Raw genomic sequence first — 16,389 nt, 5'->3', positions numbered from 1 at the left:
GGCTGGACTAGATCTCTAGAGCACTTCGGCATTAGCCTAAGTCCTTGGTCTTAGTGGAGAAGTGAAGGAGGCAGGAGAGCTGCCATGTGGCTGGTCAAAGATATAGTCTGGAATCTTCTCTTGCATCTGTGGCTGAGTGTTCTGTGTCTGAGACTCCCTTAAATACCTCAGTAAGATTACATCACTACAAGCACACTGAGCATGCACAACCATTACATCACCATACTAAGTACTAAGTATATGCTTAGCTATAAGTACCTTGCTGACCTAGATTTAAGTACACCTTTTCAGAGTTCTGGCCCTCTACAATGAGTGGTGTGGGTTTAGGTTGGGAAGGTAAGTCTGCCAAGCAAAGCATTGTCTCCTATTGCTTGCTCTTTAACTCAAACATAGTCAACCAGTGGTCCATAGGAAAGGGAGTGGAGTTATGGTGGCCCATTTTTCTTCTATAGTGTCCCTTTCTCTTAACTTTTCTTTCCCCATCCCCTTTCTTCTTTAAAAAGAGTACTTTTGTTGTTTCAATTGAATTGTGTCCCTCTACTGCTTGTATTTAATTTAATATCTTCATGTGACAGTGACCTTATGGATATTACTTAGAGCTCTTGAGAAAGAGCTGAAAGATCAAGTAACCTGGCTCAGATGCTGTCACCTTTGTGTAAGATTCAGGGTTTGTAGTACTTAACATCAGCATCATTATTTACATTTATATGAATATAATGGTCAAGTTATATAAGGCCTTGCACATAATAATAACTCCATATTGTTTGCCATTGCCACTGTGGCCACCACCACCACTTCCACCACTTTAATGAAGGATCAGAGTAAATGAGGGGTCCCATAGTTGTTTTTTGTGTATTTAAAGCTGCATCTTGAATTTAAGGGCCTTATATCAACTCTTTCCTTATGCCACATGGTTTCTTGAAAAAACAGCAACAGTGTGGGTTAGTCAAAAGAGCAACATTTAGTTAAGCCTGTGGACATTATTGAATTAGCACCACCTGTAAAAGAGGTGCTTCCTTTCCCCCTCTTCATAGCACACCTAGGGAACTACGGATATTCATGTATTTTTCATTTTGTTGAACAGCTCCTTCCCTCTCTCCTCCTTGTTTACATGGGATTCCTCTCTCTCCTCTCTGTTTACATGAGATTCCTCTGTGTTTAAGGTACTGGGAGACATATTTAGAAATGGAGTGATATAAAACCAAAAATCAATAACAAAAGTAAGATAATATTTTTTAAAATATGCTACTAATTACAAAACTGTAGGCAAATCTCTTGCTCTTTCTCTGTTTCTTATATCAAAAGAAGGCATTGGACTGGACCAGAATTATTAAACACATGGCCCACAACACTTCCTCCAGTGTCTCCTAAACTCTTGAATCCAAATTACAATGACAATGAACAAAAATAAAATAAAACAAGATTAAGATGTAGTTTAATTCAATATGGAACCTGCAAGAATCCTTCAATATGGTTTAGTGACTCTGTCTATCTTGAGTTTGGCCCCACTCAACTAGTTGATCTCTCTGTCTAGTAGAACTTTCTGTATCTGAAAGCTCTTTTAGCTCTGACATTCTGTAATTTGAAAAGTCTACCTTTGTGTGATGGTAACCTCTTCTTTCTGGCTACCCATGTTCCATTAATTTTTTTTTCTTCTTTTCCCTCCTTTTCATATCTATCTTCTCCTTCCCAGTGATGAGGTCCTGGGTGACTAGGTAGGCTTTAGCAGGGAAGGACTCTGTTGGGATCCTCTAGTCTTAAGTGAGCCTTTTGTTCTTTTTTTTTTTTTTTTTAATTAAAGCTTTTTATTTAAAAAATATATGCATGGATAATTTTCAACATTCACCCTTACAAAACCCTTGTATTTCAAATTTTTTCCTGCCCTTACCCCCACCCTCACCCTTAGATGGCAAGTAATACATTATATGTTAAACATGTGCAATTCCTCTGTACATATTTCCACAAATATGCTGCACAAGAAAAATCAGATCAAAAAGGGGGAAAAAAAGAGAAAACAAAATGCAAATAAATAACCACAAAAAGAATGAAAATAATATGTTGTGGTCCATACTCAGTTCCCACAATCCTCTCTCTGGGTGCATATGGCTTTCTTCATCACTGAACAAGTGGCACTGGTCTGAATCATCTCATTGTTGACAAAAACCACATCCATCAGAATTGATCATCATGTAATCTTGCTGTTTCTGTGTACAGTGATGTTCTGGTTCTGCTCATTTCATTTAGCATCAGTTCATGTAAGTCTCTCTAGGCCTCTCTCAAATCATCCTGCTGATCATTTCATATTGAACAATAATATTCAATAACATTCATTCTCCAACTGATGGGTATCCACCCAGTTTCCAGTTTCTTGCCACTACAAAGAAGGCTGCCACAAACAATTTTGCACATGTGGGTCTTTTCCCCTTCTCTAAGATCTCTTTGGGATATATGCCCAGTAAAAAAGACTCTTGGATCAAAGGTAGGCATAATTCCAAATTGCTTTTCAGAGTGGTTGAATCAGTTCACAATTACTTTTCCTGTCCCAAGAATTATCTTTTCCTGTCATTTTAGCCCATCTGAGAGGTGTATAAGTGGTATCTCAGAGTTGTCTTAATTTGCATTTCTCTGATCATTAATGATTTAGAGCACCTTTTCAAATGACTAGAAGTGGTTTTAATTTTTTCACCTGAAAATTGTCTGTTCATAGCCTTTGACCATTTATCAATTGGAGAGTGGCTTGAATTCTTAAAAATTTGAATCAATTCTTTATATATTTTAGAAATGAGAGCCTTTTGTTCAAGTGGAATTTCTATTATTGTGCCACCTCAGGTGGGAGGGAGTCTCTAGAAACCTCACCTTTACTTATCCAATCAGAAAGCCAAGATTTTTGTCACCTGCGCTCCCTCCTCCTCATCCCCCATACCCACCCCCTATATTTCCTTTGTAGAAGATCTGCTTATGGCGTAGGTTTTTCCTAACTCCTTTTTAGGACTAAACCCACTCTCAGGTACTCTCTCCCACTAAGAGAGGCTTCCCTTTAATGGCTTCTTTCTCCTGGTTAATTGTGACCCAGCCTTCTATGAGATTCTCCTTTGTCATGGTGTCTTTCTCCTTGTTACATGTTTCTTTTTAGGGTACTAAATTTCTTTTAGGGTTAGCTTGCCAGTTAATGGTGTAATCCCTTTCCCCTACTAATCCTATCCTTTTGAGGTTGGTTTGATAAACCATATTCCTACTTCTTGGTGTCTTCCCTTTAATGGCTTCTTCCTCTCAATTAATTGTAAATTCTACTGGGGAACTTTTCTTGCCCCTTGTTAACCCCCTATCCTTGCTAAATCCTGTGCTGTTCACATAATAAATAGCAAAACTTTGTAATCTGTAATGAATAACTTGTCATGTTTGCTCCATGTCATGAACTTTTATGTAATATGCTTTTTAAAGGTTATTGCTCTCCTGAATCTATTTCTGTTTACCACTCCTAATCCTTGTTTTATCTCTTCACCAGTAGAAATCAGCTATCACTTAGGTTAGTTCTCTTATGGCACCTTTGTTTTTCAAAAGCAAGCCACTAGGTGACTGCTGAATGAATAGCTTTGGCTTCAGGGTATATTTAGTGAGTTTTTTATTTAAGTATTTTTTTAGTTAAGGTAATATGTTATCTTAAGCTTATTTTATATTTCCCAGAGTCCCATCACAGTATTGAATTGATTTGGTATGTTCTGAAATGACTTGTGGCATTTTTAGGTGGTTAGGTCATGAGACTTGAAATCAGGAAAACCTTGGTTCAAAAACCAGACGTAGACATTTAGTAACTGTATTAATATTGTGTTTATAGTCTCTTCATCTATAAAATTGGGGAGTTTAATTTGATAACCTTTTCCATTCTACTTTAAATCAATGAGCCTGTACGGATGACAATTTGAGAAGAGAGTAGGATCAGGCTTAAGATGATTTTTTTTACCGTTTTTAAATTTTTGTTGTATTGTTTTCTCTTGGGAAACATCTAGTCATGTTTTCCTCCTCCTTTATGGACAAGATAGGGTTGTTGCTTGGTGATGGTGGTGATGGTGGCGGTGGTTTCAGTCTTATGGGGGTTGTGTTGAGAGGGCCCTGGGATTTTTCTGAGCTATAGAAGAGGAAGCTCTTTTGTTCTTTAAAGAAGTATATAGTTAATGGAGATTTCCTAGCTCTTGAAAATAACCTTCAGAATTTCTGGGCTTCACTGAATCAAAATCATTGGGAAAGGAAGAGTAGCAGGATGGTGCGAAAGAGGATTACAGTCAGGAAAATGACCATGGGCAAATCACTTCTTTCTGGGGCTCAGTCTCTTAATTTGTCAAATATATGAGTTAAACACATTAGGGGAGCTTGATGGTCCCTTTCAGGGACCATCAGAGAATGTTGAAGCTTAGGGCCATCTAGAATATAGAGCATTAGAAATAGAAAGAGATTTAACTGTAATAGAAGTAGAGAATATTAGACCTGGAAAGGGACCTCGGAAAGAAGGAAACAAATATCGATTAAGCTCCTATTGTGTGCCAGGCACTTAACCAAGTGCTTTACAAGTGTGATTCCGGGAAGTAGATGCTATTGTTATCCCCATCTTACAGTTGAAGAAACATGGGTTCAAAGTGGTTTCCCCTAGTGTCACATACCTATTAATTTTATGAAGTTGTATTTGAACAGTATTTGAACCAGTCCTGATTCCAAAACTGGTTGCTTGAGAATGAAGATGATCCTACAGAACCCTAACCTTTTAGAGGTAAAGATGAAAGAGATTATCCTTTTATTCAAAGCCATAGTATTGTAAAGCTGGTCACGAGATCCAATATTCTTTCCAAAGTACCCAATAATTGACTTTATTCTTCCAGCTTCTCTGACTCACCTTTGGTTTCTCCTAACAGAAATAGATTATTATAAATAAAAATATGGGGATTCTATGCTGTGATTCAAACTTTATTAACTACTGGGCTTCTATTATTCTTTGTCCTTAACAAAATCAGTTTTTGCATTATATGGATCTGGGTACATGTTTTATCCCCTCTATTAGCTTGTAAAATCCATAAGGGCAAAGATGATCTTTCAGGACCTAAACAGTACTCTGTCTCTATTAGCATCAATTGAATTTGCAGACAAATCTGTTTCTGTATTTGCCTCTGGAAGAGGCAGTTTTCAGCTTTATTTATAGGGAGCTGGCTATGGAGACAGGATCATCTATTCCCCATCTCAACTTGGATCCTACCCCAGAGTAGTCAGGCTCGGATAGGTCTGAGCTTGGTTCTTGTCTTGCCCACAACCAGGCCTCCACGTTTCTCAGCAATTTCCACACTACACACTTGTACAAACCACCTTCTATGCCCTTCCACCTGCAGCTTTTCTTTTTGTGTTGATTTCTCCTCATTAAATACACACTTCTTTTGAGAGCAGGAACTGTCTTGCTTGAATTTATATCCCTACTACTTAGTATAGATTAAATGATTAATAAAATAAATGATTAAGTTATGCTTGATTAGTAAGATTAATAAATGCTTGCTCTAGCTTAGAGAGCTAAGTTGCCAGTCTGATGCTGTTCTAGTGGCAGTGCAGAGAGTTGTGGGAATCCCCTCTTTGGTTGGAGGCGCAGGAATGCCTGTGAATTCATTGTGAATTCACAATGTGAATGGAATTCACAAACCCAAAAGGTTTGAATGGCAAAAGGGAAATTTATTGGCACTGAGAAGTCAGCTTTGCGAGGAAGACAGATTTCTCAGTGGCAAAGCCCTGTTAGGGAAATAAAAGTCAGCACTGAGAAGAGAATGTCTTCACAGCAGGCAAGAGTCCTGGTAAGCAGCTGTGGCAAGAGGCGAGGTCCCTTGGCAAAAGCATAATTCCTACTTCAGACTTGTGCAAAGATTTGGAGTTCAGAATTATCCTTTATAGAAGGCTAAGGCTTCCAGTTGAAAAAAGAGCCAATGCCCCCAGGCCTAGATACTTATCTTGGAGTCTCAAGCTACTCAATATCAGGTCTAGATCTTCAATTGAATGAAATTCCTGAAGATCCAGCTACCCAAAAGATCAGTGGAGGGTGATTTGCCCAAGATCTCCAGTTGAATGAAACTGCTTATCTTAGAAAAGTTTGTCTGGAAAATGTGCTCTTTCCCAGACTCTCTGGAGTCAACTCTGCTTTGATAAAGAGAAATTACACTCTTAATGAATTTCCTACACTGTGAAATCACAGGTTGGACTAAAAAAAAAAAAAAACAACCCTTAAACCCATATAAAGTTGGGTGGTAACAATTTGGTTATAGATCGGGTGCTAATCTTGGAGACTGGTAGAAAATTTGGCTAGTGATATTTTTATAATGTTTTGGTTATCTCAATCATACATAGGATTTGAAAGGTGTTTTTCATATGAACTTTGGTCTAAAGTTGGTAGAGATCTCAGTTCAGCCCTCTCATTTTACATATAAGGAAACTGAGGTCCGTAAGGGAAGGTTAAATTGCTTTCCTGAAGTCCCACAGGTAGCAAGTAGCCAAGGTAGGATTTGAACCCAGAGTTTCTGACCTCAGACTTTGTACCATACTTTAGGGTAATGTTGAAAGCCATAGTTCTTGTTTGAGGAAGTATTGACAGAGAAGTTCCTTAGACTGAGGAAATTACACATCTGCCGTTTGTGCCAGTCTTTCTGCTAGTCTAGGCAAAAAGACCTTTATACCATTCGCTAAGAGCTACCCTGAGGGAAGATCTAACTAGATACATCAGAGCTATTCCTGGGGCTTTCTCTTCCTAGTAAAAAGTCTGTGACAGTAACCTAGTTTGTAGAGTAAAAATTAGAATGTGAATAGAACAGGTTTACATTTTGATATTTCTGCATAGATCAGTGTGTGTGTGCTGGGGGGGGAGGACGGAGGGAGGAGGGAGAAAGAGATAGTGACAGAGGTGGAGACAGATAGGGAGGGAGAGAGGGAACAACAGACAGATAAAGAGACAGAAAGAGTGATAGAGACAGAAAAAGAGAAAACAAAAGATGGAGAAAGAACAGGCAGAAAGAGAGAGATGAGAGAGAGACAGGAGAGGAGGAAACGGGGAGAAGAGGAGGATATTAAGTGGCTTGTACCATATGAAAATACGTTCCAAATCATTATTAATCAAAGAAATGCAAATTAAGACAACTCTGCGATACCACTACACACTTGTCAGATAGACTAGAATGACAGGGAAAGATAATGCGGAATGTTGGAGGGGATATGGGAAAACAGGAACACTGATACATTGTTGGTGGAATTGTGAACACATCCAGCCATTCTGGAGAGCAATTTGGAATTATGCTCAAAAAATTATCAAATTGTGCATACCCTTTGATCCAGCAGTGTTTCTATTGGGCTTATATCCCAAAGAAATACTACAGAAGGGAAAGGGACCTGTATGTGCCAAAATGTTTGTAGCAGCCCTGTTTGTAGTGGCTAGAAACTGGAAAATGAATGGATGCCCATCAATTGGAGAATGGCTGGGTAAATTGTGGTATATGAATGTTATGGAATATTATTGTTCTGTAAGAAATGACCAGCAGGATGAATACAGAGAGGACTGGCGAGACTTACATGAACTGATGCTAAGTGAAATGAGCAGAACCAGGAGATCATTATACACTTCGACAACGATATTGTATGAGGATGTATTCTGATGGAAGTGGATCTCTTTGACAAAGAGACCTAACTCAGTTTCAATTGATAAATGACGGACAAAAGCAGCTACACCCAAAGAAAGAACACTGGGAAACGAATGTGAACTATCTGCATTTTTGTTTTTCTTCCCGGGTTATTTATACCTTCTGAATCCAATTCTCCCTATGCAACAAGAGAACTGTTCAGTTCTGCAAACATATATTGTATCTAGGATATACTGCAACATATAAAGGACTGCTTGCCATCTAGGGGAGGGGGTGGAGAGAGGGATGGGAAAAAAATCGGAACAGAAACGAGTGCAAGGGATAATGTTGTAAAAAAAAATTACCCTGGCATGGATTCTGTCAATATAAAGTAATTATTAAATAAAAATTAAAAAAAAAAAAAAAGCAAACGTGGGAAAAAAAAAAGAGATCTAACTCAGTTTCAATTGATCAAAGATGGACAGAAGCAGCTACACCCAAAGAAAGGACACTGGGAAATGAATATAAACTGTTTGTTTTTCTTCCCAGGTTATTTATATCTTCTGAATCCAATTCTCCCTGTGCAACAAGAGAACTGTTCGGTTCTGCATACATATATTGTATCTAGGATATACTGTAACCTATTTAACATGTATAGGACTGCTTGCCATCTGGGGGAGGAGGTGGAGGGAGGGAGGGGAAAAATTGGAACAGAAAAGAGTGCAAAGGATAATGTTGTAAAAAATTACCCTGGCATGGGTTCTGTCAATAAAAAGTTATTTAAAAAAACAAAAAAAAAAAATTAAGTGGCTTGTAATTTCGGGGTCAGACAGCAAGGATTAGTTGGGTTGGATTCCTCTGGATTCTGGGACCAGTGCTCTGTCTATTTTGTCACCTAGCTTCCCCCAGGTCTTTTTAAGATGACATCATTGTCATCATCATCATCATCATGATAACACAATAGTTACTTAATTCTTGAAAGTTTGTCAGATATTATACATATGAGCTTATTTGATCCTTTCAGGACCTAGAAAGTAGGTAATATTATTATCTATGTTTCATAGATGAAGAAACTTAGGCTGAGAGCTAAAGTGACTTGCCCAAGATTAAGTATCTGAGACTGAATTTGAGCTTCAGGCCCAATCCTTTCTATTGTACCCTCTTGGTGTCTGAAGAAAACTTTTACATGAAGGAATCTGTTTTTGTTGTGAGTTTAATCACAGCCAAATGGTGACATTGCTAATTCCCCTCTCTCTCTTTCCCCTATGGAGTTCTGGCAGGTTTTACCAGGTTAGAAAAGAATCATGTTATAAATGGAAAGAGTGTATTGTATTAGACTTAAGACATCTGGGCTCATCTGTTAGTTCTGGTATACATAAATTTGTGTGGTTTGGGGCCATATTCTGTCTTGCATTTTTAGGTTTCAGTATCTCCATATGTAAAATGAGGAAGTCAGTGGAATAGATGTCCAAGAACCTTAGTAACTATACATTCATGATTCTGTGGAAACCCTCCTGTAACATGATTTTTGTCTGTTGTTCAAGGACCAACCTAAGTGAGTTTGGAGAGTACCATTATCATGTTGATGAGGGTTTTTTATTAGTTTTTGGTCACAACATTTTTTTTTCTTAATCGTATTTTATTTTTTCCTTAATAGATCCTTAATAATATTTTATTTTTTCCAATGACATGTAAAGACAGTTTTCAGCATTCATTTTGATATAATATATAAATATAAATGTTTAATAACATATAAACATTAAACATAAACATTTAAGCATACTATTTAATAAATATACTAGTCATGTTTTGAAAAAAATCAGAACAAAAGATAAAAATCACAAGAAAAAAGTGGACATAGTATGCTTTGAATCCCATTCAATTTCCATAGATTCTTCTGTGAATGCAGATGGCATCTTCTACCCTAGGTCTATTGGAATTGCTGAGAAAAGATAAGTGTCAGAGTTGACCATCACATAATATTAATGTTATCATGTGTAATATTCTGGTTGTGTTCACTTCACTCAGCATCAGTTCATGTAAGTCTTTCCAGGCTTGTCTGAAATCAGCCTGCTGATCAATTCTTATAGAACAATAGCATTCCATTACATATTCAAATAGCACAACTTATTCAACCCTTTCCCAATTGATGGATATCCCTTCAATTTTCATTTCTTTCCACCACAAAAAGAGCTGCAACAAACGTTTTTGCACATAGGTCACAACCATTCTTAGGACTGACTCGTTATTAGAAAGTTTTGGTCTGTATGCCCACACTAAAGAAAGCAAAGATCCCAGAAATATAAAGAAATAATCTAGACTCAATCAGCTTCATTAACATGTTATAATTAAATGCTGTTGTCACATGGCATAACTAGTGTTCAATGCCTTACAAAATAACTTGTGATCATCCTGTCCATGCTGACTTTCCGCAAGTCAGTGGGATTCTTGTGTACATAAATGTGTTTCTATTGTCCACTAACATTATTTCAGTTAATACCTCCCCACCCCACTCCCCTACCCCCTGGGGATACAGTTAATGTCAGGTCAACAAGCATTTATTAAGTACTTGGTGTTTGCTATGGTATTGTGCTAAGTTTGGGGATACAAAGAAAGGCAAAAAAATCCAAGTAATCTGGGTATGATGGGTATGCGTGATTTTTTTTTTTTTAAATTTTTCAAGGTTGCTGATTAACCTGCCCCAGATCCAAAGGTATAAACTTTAAAGTGAAGTTTCTAGATCATTTACCCATGACTTTTGGAGGGCAGGCTGGATGCTAATTTATAGGAAACCTCAGAAATGAAAGTTTACCACAGCTACTGTCTTTATTTGAAAAAACAGAACAAAACCTTTGCAAAGAGTGAGTATATGTGTTTTGTGTATATATGAAAGAATTAAATGATTGATGGTTTGCTCTAAATGGATATTCATTCTAACAATAGAGTGGCTAAGAATTTCATCCATCTGTTACCATCTTGGTGATGAAGGTTAACTAATTCTCAGATGGTACACCCCACTTGGGGCCACAAAAATAATCAAACCCAGTTTGATGTAATTGGTCAGAGCCAGTTGTGCTCCTCTGTTATAGTCCTGGAGAAACCCACAGTTCTCTCCAGGCCATAATTAAAACATTGACATAGGATTCTTGTAGAAATTGCCTGCTAAAAGTAGGGAAAATATATTCTCATGCAGGAGTATTTTTGTAGTACAATGTATATTTCTTTTTAATACACTAACCTAAGTGACTAAAGTACAGAATTTTTTCCTCTTCAGTTTTGTGCAGTTGGAACTAGGTGAGACCTTAAAGAGTCATTCCATCTTTATGATTCTTTGCAGGGCATTCTCTGGCGAATTGCTCTGATATTCCATTGAATGAGGAGTTCAAAGGGGCTGTCTTTTATCCCTTAAGTCCTCTGTGACTTAAAAGATTCTCAACTGACTCAGAACTTTTTTCCCCAGGGATCCTTGTCACAAATCTCGTCCAAATCCATCCAAGCTTATTTGTGGAATATTTTTGTGGAAGCTTAGATCTCCTTATTTTCAACCATGTTGAAGGTGTAACTGCCATTTATGGGCCCCTTCCCACTGTTGATCAATATAGAAAGCTTCTACTTGAAGGGACCCTTCTGCTTCAGCCCCAGTACTGGGGGCTACAGGCATGCAACCTCACTCTCTTGTCCCCCACAAATTTATTATTATTATTGCTTTTAACAGTGGAAACCATTTTTAGAAACATTCAGGCTCTTTGCTTTTTTCTTGAGTTCCTACTCTCAAATATGAGTTGCATTTGTGGTCACTCTGCCAACATTAGTTTCTTGTTCTGCTTGTTCAGCAAAATATCCTCAGCAGCTTAACTTGAAAATATAGCTTGTAGCTTTCATAAGTCCTTTTATTTGGCACAGCAGGCAACCCTCTCATTTGAAGGTGTTGATTGGTTCCTTGAAAAATAAGATTCCTAAGATAGAAAAAGATAATTAGGAGGCAGTGGAAGTCCAGGGAAATCTTTTGTTAGCTTGGAGGTTGAGATGTGAGGGGAGAGTAGAAGAAGCTTATATGAAAAGTGATCAGAAAACTCAAAATACTTTTATGATAATTGAACAAGATGGAGTGAGATCTCTCAAGACAGTTGTGAAAATTGAGTAAGGCTTCATCTACCCCAGAGTTGGAATAGGTCTGAAGGTCCTTGGGCATTGACTCAGCGGCATATCTAAGTCCCCCTCCTGCTATTCTCCCTTGACATCATTTTCTTCCTACCTCAATCAAATATTGGCAACTATGTACCTATTGGCCAAAGTTCAATTTCCTGGGTAGTTGCCAAGTTTAGAATGTAAGACCCTAAGCCGCTGAGGTGAGGGTCAGTGGTTTGAGGGATATTTTCACTGGGGACTATTTAAAGTGTAAAACCTATCCCAAAAGTGCCTCCTCCTTTTGATTGCTTGTCGAACTGGAGGGACGCCTACTTTTCATGAGAATGTATAATAAACTTTAGTTTTGCTCTCTAGCTTTTTTATTAAAGGGTGATCACTCACCATTTTGAGCCACACATAATGTACACTCTTTACCCTTGCCAGATTGAAGATACTAAGCTTGTGAAATATTCCCAGGGTTTCCAAAATATCTTTCTTTCAGAAAATGAATAAATTGCAGCATTGAGATTAAAGTTACTTGTTTCTTGCTCAGCTAATCCAACCTCTGCATTTGTGTTCCATAAACAGTCCTTGAAAATTGTCCCCCTGTGGCAAGCATTAGTGTCCATGGGAGAGGCATTGAACCTTCCTGGGAACATAGATAAGTTGATTTATTACAAAGTAAAAGGTATCTGAGTAAAATTTCCTGGTATTACCATATATGCACAGTACATAAAATTTTTTTTTAGATTGACCTGTGATTTAAATAGCAGAGAATGCTCTGTAAAGAACTTCTTTTGGCTCTACTACTGTGTGGCCTCTCTCATTTGTCATTATATGATTCAAGTTTAGCATATTATAATGGAAATCACAGTAACTCAAAGTTAGAAGACCTGGATTTTAGCTGTAGCTGTGCTAGTACCTAGATATGCGACAGAGTATATGGTAGACCTAGAAAAGAGATGTGAGTTTAATTTCCAGCTTTGTCACTGGTGTGCTGTGTGATTTCATTCAAATCATTTATTCTCTTTTAATCTGTCATCTTTATCTTTAATCTTTATTATCTATAGGAAGATCTGTTTTTTTTTTTTTTTTTTTTTTTTTTTTTACAAATCTACAAATTTCATTCTCTAAACTTCTGTTTTCTTTACTGAAAATCTCTAGTTAGTAAAGATTTAGAATGTTTCTTACTATGTCTAAAGTCTTGGGCAGGTGCTGGAAATACAAAAAGTTTGAAGGAATTTATATTCTAATATGAAGGGGTTAGGTGAAAGGAAGCACAAGAGGATTATATAGCTAAGTTCCAGGATACTTTATGAATATTATATCACTTGATCCTAATAACAACCCTGCGAGTTAGTTGTGATGAAAAGAATGTTGGGTTGTGTTGGTGATCTTTTTCTTCTCAAAAAGCAGCCAGGTGATAAAAGTTCAGATCTTTTATTGTTTCCAATATAGCCCGGTTAGCTTAGAGGCCTATCTCTCTGCTTGGTTCCAAGAGCTCTCTCCAAATGTCTTTAAATCCAAAGGTCTGGTCCTTCAGCCTCTGCCTCTGCTTTCTTCAGCCTCCAGCCAGCTCCAGTCTTCATGTCATTCCGGTGAAATCTCGACTTGTAGCGTCTTCCTCTCTGAAGAACTTTCCGACTGGCCCATTGGCCTATTTATGCTCCTTCCAGAGAGAGGGATTATGGGTAGTTCTACTTAGTACCTTGTTTTAGGTTCTGCCCAAAACATCTTCTTGTAAGATTAGATCAACTCTAATTAGTTAGCAGTTAGTAAGGATTCCAACAGGGTTGAGAGACAGAGTTTTCTCTATAACGTTGAACAGTCATGGCCCTTAATTTGTAGAATATAAATTGGCATGACAAAACCTATGGAATCTATATGTTTCATTATGAGATCAAATGTGATACTGTTTTGTAATGGGCTGAGGCTTGAGTTGATGCACTGAGGTCCCAAGCACATGAGGCTAAATAGTAATTGGACCATACTCTATTAATATATAAGCTTGGAGAAAGAACGGCCCCCGCCCACTCTTTGTGCAAGTCCTGATGTGTTGTATAGGAAATGACGATTTTGGTGAGTGGAGGCAGGGGAGTGGAAAAGGAAGGGGAAGGAGAGACTGCTTGCATTTGCCATTGCGACGGCCCTTTCAGCTTAGATTCCCCCTCTGTTAGCTGGCTTCCTGTCGCAGCTGCCCATATTGCTATCGCAATCTTTCTTGCCCATATTGCTATCGCAATCCTTTTTCACCTCTTCACTTCAATAAAGATTGAAGATTTTTCCCTTAACCTGAATTCCTGACTCCGGCTGATTTTAAATATGCGGTCATTACACTGTTTGCCAAAGGATTTCCAAATTTTTAAATCTGTTGATGCTATTTATTTGTTATAACTTGAGAAGTGGACAGGATGATTTTGCAAGGCTCCCATTATGGCCTTAACTCCATTCAAGTTTTTTTGTATAAGAAAATTATATATCATCATACTTTTAATGTTTAGGCTTTGAAGATGAGAAAGATAGACTTTAGCCTTTCCTGGCTTCTTGTGCTATGTCAGTTTTTTCTCCCCTAGAAAATGAAAGGTTTGGATTACATGATCTTTGGCGTTCCTTCCAGGTCTCAACCCTCTGATCTTGACTTCAGAGTAGATAGATGGATAAGCTTGAAGAAAACTTTTTGAGAAACCATCTTGAGAGGAAGTTGATAGATCTTAGTAAGAGGCTTAGTGGGGGCAGAGGAATGGAGAATCCTGAATTTTCACCATAGATAAATCCAGTGGTGTCCCAACCTTCTGTTCTTATGAAAAGATTTTAATGGCATAAAAAATGCTTGGAAAATACACAAAGGAAGGTGGACAGCTTCCAAATCAGAAATGTTTACCTTTTGAGGATCTGACTGGAACATGAAGAGCCTATTTTCTAAACAGCTTTTGGTTGTCAGGTCTACACTGTGTGAGGCAAATTCCAAGAGAGGAGAAATTCAAATAGTTGAGGCTGCCTGTTTCCCCTCATCATCAGCCTGCATCTAGAGAGAGAAGGATACTTCTGAGGAATATACAACTCTCTTCTAGGCTTCCCAAAAATACTGCCATAAAGCTTAATTTTGGAAATGTGCCAAGTTAGGGGGAATGATTGAAAAGGGACATTGGAGGTACATCTAGGCAATCTGTTTGTCATTTGTAGCTTGACCTGTCTCACTTGAGTATGCTTCTTGCCCAGATTACCATATCCCTCCCTTAGGTGCCTTATAGTTCAGGACTATGTACCTTTAACCTTTCTTCCCCAGTTTTGGGAATTTGAGGGGAGCAGGGCAGTGAAATAGATTGAAAAAGAGTCCTAAGTCTAGAATACCACACCAAAAGGCCTTTTCTTTCCTATCATAGTTTGCACTTCCATATCTAATCACAGGGAAAGGAATTGTATATGTGGCCTTTAACAAGTAGCCTATTAATTTGTCAGCGCCTTAGTTTTTTCTTCTGTGAAATGGCCCCATCTTTTTCACAGAGTTATTGTGAAGATCAAGTGAGTATGGATATAGAACAGTTTGCAGACATAATTTAGAGAAGGAAAGAATCTTAGATGATGTCTCATGTAATCCTTTTATTTGACACAGAGGAAGAAGCTGAGACTGTGGAATAATATATGATTTCCATAACATCACACAGGTCTTTTGACTACAAGGAAAACACTTTACTCAAACATGGTTCAGTATAAAGTATTAGAAGTGAGATCCAAGGACCTAGATTGGAATCCCAGTTTTGCAAGTTATTGCCTGTGTTACCTCAGTTTCCTCAGCTATAAAATGATAAAAATCAGATTTTGAAACAATAGATCTTTTTAAAGTGTGAGCTATTATAACATAGTATGATTATATTTCATTATTTTAATATTGTGAGTCAATTTTTCTTAGTAGATAAAAAGCCAGGTTGGAATCAAGAGTGGATCTGTCTCAAAAAGCCTTTATTAAGGGCTTAAAAAATCAATCACACCAGATTCAACTTAATAGGGATTTATTCACTATTTGTTTTGTTTTACACTTGTTTTAAGTGCTCAGTTTGAATCCTGCCTCAAAATTTACATCCTTCAAAAATCATTTAAGTTCTATCAGCTTTAGTTTCCTTATTTATAAAATGGGGATAATAATGCCTACCTCACAGAATTGCAGTGAGAATCTATTGAAATTTTACATTTTTTACTTTGCAAACCTTCATGTACTGTTCAATATATAATTATATAACTTTGTTATGTGATATATCACAATATAACTATTTGTCCATAGATGAAAGAAAAGGCACATGCTTTGTTTTTAAGAAATTTGTTGGCAAGCTTAGGTGTATTTAGAGAAAAATAATGAAAATATAATATATACTATAATACAAATTATATATCATATCATATCATTTCATATCGTTATATCATCAGTATATATGTAAGATAGAAAACTTGAAGAGCCAAAAGATTTCAGTTCAAGTCCTACCTATTGAAGCTGTGACCCTGGGCAAGTTTTTTAAACTTTTTAGTGTATTAAGTAGTTCTACAAGGCTAAGTTCTAGAGAAGGTGCTGACTTGTATTGTTAGGAGGACTTTGCTCCTTTGGGAATTCTCTATATTGGTGAAATCAAAGATCTGATCT

General features: G+C 37.4%; 1 protein-coding gene across 5 annotated transcripts in view; it reads left to right on the top strand.

Moving 5' to 3' along the window:
* The window catches only part of ITPK1 (inositol-tetrakisphosphate 1-kinase), a 371,106-nt gene that overhangs the window by 171,633 nt on the left and 183,084 nt on the right, over nucleotides 1–16,389 (top strand). The window lies entirely within an intron of this gene.

Source organism: Antechinus flavipes, chromosome 2 (genome assembly GCF_016432865.1).
Source record: "Antechinus flavipes isolate AdamAnt ecotype Samford, QLD, Australia chromosome 2, AdamAnt_v2, whole genome shotgun sequence".
NCBI classification, from domain to species: Eukaryota; Metazoa; Chordata; class Mammalia; order Dasyuromorphia; family Dasyuridae; genus Antechinus; species Antechinus flavipes.
This window is presented reverse-complemented; position numbering and strand designations above follow the sequence as displayed.